Here is a 6260-nt window from a genome sequence, read left to right as displayed (position 1 = left end):
AAGGAAAGCTTCTGGAGCCTGCGGAGGGCAAAAATGCTCCCCTGCCATGGTGCAGGAGGCCAACTAGGCCACACCCACCATGGCCATACCCACCAGCAACTGAGTAGAGAACCGGTTGCTAAATTTTTTGAAGCCCACCCCTGTTAGCATGCACCAATAGGAGAGAGTTGTTTATAATTTTTTTGTATTCTCTCACTAGTGCATCTTGCCTTCATAGAGATGGCGTATATGGCTCAGAACAAGAACCCAGCAAATACAAGTGGCTTTAACACATCCACTGAGATGTGGGAAAACAATATAAATGAACTGAAGAAACCAAATGCTTTAGGCCAAGTACAAGATTCGGATATAAAGATGTAGCTCCAGATTTTCACAGGAAGAGTAGACTGATATTAAGGGAATTGGGTTTAGGGACAGATGAGCATTGAACCATGTCACTGATTTCACATATTCTGAACATTATGAGGTGTGCATTCAGTCTAAAAGACAACAATGGGTAATTATTTCTTAAGGTAACCTTCCCTACCCAGGTGCTTTTCCCATCTGAATCAGCTTGCATTGTCAGTGCTGAGGTTAGGAAAGACAATCTTAACATATAGGCCTTTTTGGGAAGATACCACAAATTCATGATTCATATAAACTGTTTTCTCTTTTATAGACTTTCCAATCAGAGGTGGACTTCACATAGTTTAACAACTGGTTCACCTAGTGCAGAACCAAAAATGTGAGCGTGTGCCTTCCGGCACACCTTCTCAGGCAACCACGGTGAATAGAGCAGGTGAGGTGTGGAAATCAGCTGGGCTGTGTGGGCAGGGCGAGTGAGCCAGAAGTGAAATATATAGTACGGGATAGCACCAGGGTGGGTGGGCGAGCCCAGCCAGTGGTCGGAACTACCGATACGCGAGAACCAGTCCAATCTGGTGGCAGCCCACCTCTGTTTCCAATACCGCTTTGAATATTTGGCTATCAAGAAATCAAACATCTTAGACAATAAATTATTTTATAGCTAATTTACTCACCTACCAGCTGTATTTTTGTGAAATTTGGGGAACAGGAACTATTTTTTTTTACTAACTAAAAGAAAAGTCTAAAATATGAGTAGCTAGAATGTTATGTTTTTCCTGTTATATAAATTTAAATTTGGACTTTTGGGGTGTGTAACTACCAGAAAGCTATTTAAAAGTGTTTTCATAACAGCAACTGCATTTCTCTTTTTTTAAAGCATTATCATCTACTCTAAGTAAATGAATTTTCCCATTCTTTTGGCCACTTCCTCAAAAACAGTAAATGTTATAATTTGCCTTACTGATCAGTAAGAATTAGTCAATCCTGTTTTATAGTTTGACAAAAGATTTGTGCTGTGAATTTCAGTAGCTGGATTTGAACACTGTTACCTTTTCAAGCAATGACAGACATTATTACCAGGTGGTGAAAACCTTATATATGTCAATAGTTTTATAAAGTTTTAGTTTTGATAGATTGAAAACCCTTGATTTCTGTTAGAAAATATGCTTTGTTCTGTTCATCCCAATGTATGTAATTTTTATACATGAATTGAATCCCCCCCCCTCCCTTTATATGCTGTAAATTATTACCCTAGCTATTCCTTGGGTGGGTATGATTGGCAGTGCAATCTGTAGCTTATTGGTACCAGGAAATAACCCATCTCACAGGAAAGGATTAGTCTGAAGGTATAAGCTTTCCTGCTTCAATCCTTCATTGAAAGAGTAGACTTCCTGATTGAGGATACTGGCAATTCCAAAACTGTAGAAGAAAATATCTATAGCTTAGAACTGAACTGTGGAGTCCTTGATGCTCTCTGAGCTTGGTTGTTTATCCGAAGTACTTCATTTACCAATACAAGCCTAGGAACAGATCTAGTCAAGATCTTGTTGATGACCCAAGCTCTGTAAAGGACCTTCTACCCGACTCTATAGTCTCTTCCCCAAACCCCAAAAACTTTAACCTTAGACTGTCTACTATTGACCTCACCCCTTTCCTAAGAGGTCTGTAGGGGCGTGCATAAAGCGCACCATCGTGCCTACCGTCCCTGTCCTATTGTTTCTCTTATTCTTTTATTTTTCTTATATGTACCCTTTTCATGTATTCACAACTATGTATACACTTATACTTATTATCTTGTAAACAATTGGCAAATCAAATAAATAAATAAATAAATAAACACAGAAAATCATAAACAAAAAGAATATGTAAGCCTCAAGATGTTGCTGAACAATACCAATCACTGTTTTCCATTGAATATATATAAAACAATTACATCCCTATATCATCTTTCATTATATCAGAGAAGTTAAGTAATTGACTAATTAACTAATTTTTTTCTGGAGAGAAATTTGGGGGTACAGGATGAAACATATTTGCTCTGTGAAAATATTATTCCTTAGTTTGTTTAGGATAAGGAACATGCTTTTCAAAGTTAGGAGTAATTACTAGGCAAAAATATCTGTTTAATTTGATTTACACTACATTAACTAAACACTCTTAATAGTTTATACCTTGTATACTTCACACCATTTTCCTTTTGCCATTTGAAAAAAAAATACAGTGACAACTTTTACATTTTTGCAATGGTAGGTTCTATTGTAGGCACAGAATCTCTTGCTGATTCTACTATTACTTTTAACTCTTCCCTTGCTTGACCTTCAAACCAGATTGAAATGCAGTCACCTGATCCATGAATAAAGTTCATACAACAAAACTTTACTGTATGCAGGTAAAATTTCATTCTGGAGAAAAATCAAGCATGAATACTTTTTTAAACCATCCTTGTAGTTGAACAGATTCCATTCTGTCCATTTTTTATATCATCCAAGACCCAATGAATATTATTCAAATGTGTGTTTGCAAAGCTGCAAAGAGCTAAACATATTTGTTTTTGGGGTTAAAGTTACAAAGAACAGCAACATTTGTATTTTAATGCGGGTCTTTACACAAGCTTCTCCTTTCATGAAATACGTGAACCCAGGTTCAATACTTTCTCTTGGAGAAGAAAATACATCAAAAGGGAAATAAATCTCCATCAAAATCAGGAAAGAAATAAAAATTGAGAGTCTTATTTTGAAACTCCAACGACAGAAGGTTTTATGATCATTTTCAAGCAGGAAAGAAGAAGCTTTTTCTTACACAAAATAATAAAAAAACAAAAGTTAAATAAATTGCTTCTGAGATACTATAAAAAAAAATCAATAATCCATTTCATCCAAACCAGGTAATGCAAGCTAAAATGTCTGCTTTCACAATGACTAGTTATTTCACAATCATGTTGATAATCAAAAAAATGTTTTCAAGTCACCAACAAAAATGTTATTTGCAATATGATGAGTCTGTAAGGACAGAACACAATCTGTTTAGATACTAAAAAGTGTGAATAGCAACACTGCTGTAGTTTTATGAGCACTAGATATATATCCCTATGCAGGTTATGAAATGTTATGAAAACAGAGGCCCGTTTTCTCACCCTATCATGACAGCAGCATATTATGTGAAAATGTGAAATGATCTTGTTAGCTTTGGAATCCTTAGTAGTGGGCTGGAGTTTGAGAGAAGTCAATCAACTTCAAGATTGATTTTATTTTCAAGATCTGGCTCTTTATGCAAGCCAGATTTCCCCAAAATCATTTGTATCTCCAAGACTTGATGAGACTATCCATTATTGTTGTTATTATCTATTTATAGTACTAGGGGTGTGAGGGCTCAGCGATTAAACACACTGAATTGACAGCTCAGGTTTGAGACCCAAGCTCCACAGGTGAGCTCCTGTTACTTGCCCCAGCACCTACCTATCTAGCAGTTTGAAAGCATGCAAATGTGAATAGATTGATAGGTACCACTTTAATCAGAAAGTAACATCTTTTCATATGCCTTTAGTGTATAATCATGCTGGCCACATAACCACCGAAATTGTCTTTGGACAAAACTGGCTTCCTCAGCCAAGAAACAGGATGAGCACCATGGCCTAGAGTCTGACATGACTGACAGGGAAACCTTTACATTTATTCATAGTACTATTATTTATTTATTTATTCAATTTCTATAGCTTCCCATCTGTCAATGACTCGGGGTAGCTTTATTTATTAGTTTAAGTAGTATTTATTAAATTGTTTATTTGGGAATCAATGAACAATTTAAAACCCTCAATGTAAGCTTATGGGTCTTAGAGGCCAAAGCATATCTTATATATATTCTGTATAGTCTTGATTTACACCAATTTTATTCATCTGACTTTTGTAGTATGAGTTTATATTCTGCGTTACTGTATTGTTTTTAATGATTTTATCCTACCTTTACCTCTTGGATATGAGGCTTAACATAAATAGTCAAATAAACCGAAGCATGAATAAGTCAAACCTGTTTTCAGAAGGCACGCTTTCATTAACAGGGTCATGGGGTTGGAACCAGCGCAGAACGTATATGTAACACATCCGGCAGAAGTTGAATACATATATAAATGTGGACCCAGCCCCAATGAAAGTTATTGAATTATAGAGGAAAGAGAAACCATATATACATTTGCTAATATATAATGTAGTTAGAAGATTACACCCTATCTGTCCTACATGGTGGAGTTATAGCTCTTATATGTTGCTGATAAGCTCTGGGTTTTTTATTTTTAGATTATTATTATTATTATTGTACACAAAAATGACAGTATACACAGCAGACGAGATAACCATGCTGGGTTTCATATCACAAATCACAAGTCGAACACTTCCCAAGTGTTTAGGACTGCGTGATGTATTGGTGGTCAGTAAGGTGACCAATGGTGATCTTGTCAGCGCCAATTGTTTTTTAAGTGCTTGTCTAGGTCTTTAGGCACAGCACCCAGTGTGCCGAGTATCACTGGAACCACCTGCACTGGTTTATGCCAGAGTCTCTGCAGTTCGATTCTCAAGTCCTGATATCTGGTGACTTTTTCAAGTTGTTTCTCATCGATTCTGCTATCACCAGGTATGGCAATGTGGATGATCCAGACTTTTTTCTTCTCCACAATCATGGTATTGTGTTCCAGAACTTTGTCAGTCTGTATTCGGAAGTCCCACAGTAGTTATGCATGCTCATTTTCGACCACTTTTTCAGGCTTATGATCCCACCAGTTCTTTGCTACAAGCAGATGGTAGTTGTGACACAAGTTCCAGTGGACCATCTGAGCGACTGTGTTGTGACATTGTTTGTAGTCAGTCTGAGCTATTGTCTTGCAACAGCTCAGTATGTGATCAATGGTTTCATCTGCTTCTTTGCAGAGTCTGCATTTGGGGTCATCGGCAGATTTTTCTATTCTGGCTTTGATTACATTCGTTCTGATGGCTTGTTCTTGGGCTGCAAGAATCAGGCCTTCTGTTTCTTTCTTCAGTGTTCCGTTGGTCAGCCATAACCAGGTCTTTTCTTTATCTACTTTTCCTTGGATCTTTTCAAGGAACTGTCTAGACAGTGCTTTGTTATACCAGCTGTCAGCTCGAGTTTGCATCACTGTTTTTCTATATTGATGATGATGGTGATGATGATTTCTTTTGAATGAAACAAAAAGTTTAGAATACATCCTTTCCAATAGTCAACACCTAGATAAGCAGAGATCAACACCATACAATTAGGCAGAAAACAAGACTCCAATCAAGGAACCACCAAGGAGGAAACCACAATCCATCCAAACTGGTAGGACAACCTATTATAGGGAGCAATCTCCATATTCACTAGCACTGATGAGATTACCTAGTCTGCAAGTGCACAAACAACTCTGCAGTTCAAACCTAAGTTACAGATAGAATTAGATAAGAGAATGCCAATATAAATATAGACAGATAGCAAAGCTACAGATAGAATTCCAACGTTGTTGGAAACTGAAGTGCACATCATGGGAAACAGAAGATGGAAGAATGATTGCACTTCTCCATCTCCTGTTTCCTCTCCGATAACTGATTACATCACCAGATTGTTTAACCAGTGATCTTATGACTGCATTAAACAAAGAATTTGTCTTTGCCGAATTCTATTAAGTTATTTTCTGTATTACTGCATTTAGTGAATCCAGGAATAACTTTTTAAAAAATCAACATTGTAGTTGTACAATTGAAGACTGTGCAATTGAAGCCCCACCTTTTTTTACATGTCATGTACTTCTTCTGACAGGTACCACCAAGCATATCCCAGCTACTATTCTAGTTTATTTATTTATTATTTATTTATTTATTTGATTTGCCAATTGTTTACAAGATAATAAGTATAAGTGTATACATAGTTGTGAA

General features: G+C 36.6%; 1 pseudogene; it reads right to left on the bottom strand.

Annotated features, from left to right (window-relative positions):
- Positions 1-4740: 4740 nt before the first annotated feature.
- On the bottom strand, positions 4741-5557 carry LOC148133013 (uncharacterized; annotated as a pseudogene).
- Between the last annotated feature and the right edge of the window lie 703 nt (positions 5558-6260).

This window comes from Notechis scutatus, chromosome 1 (assembly GCF_049901735.1).
Source record: "Notechis scutatus isolate UNSWTSFEM ecotype Mainland chromosome 1, rNotScu1.2, whole genome shotgun sequence".
NCBI lineage: Eukaryota > Metazoa > Chordata > Lepidosauria > Squamata > Elapidae > Notechis > Notechis scutatus.
The sequence above is the reverse complement of the archived record's forward strand: the minus strand, read 5'-3'. Positions and strand labels throughout refer to the sequence as shown.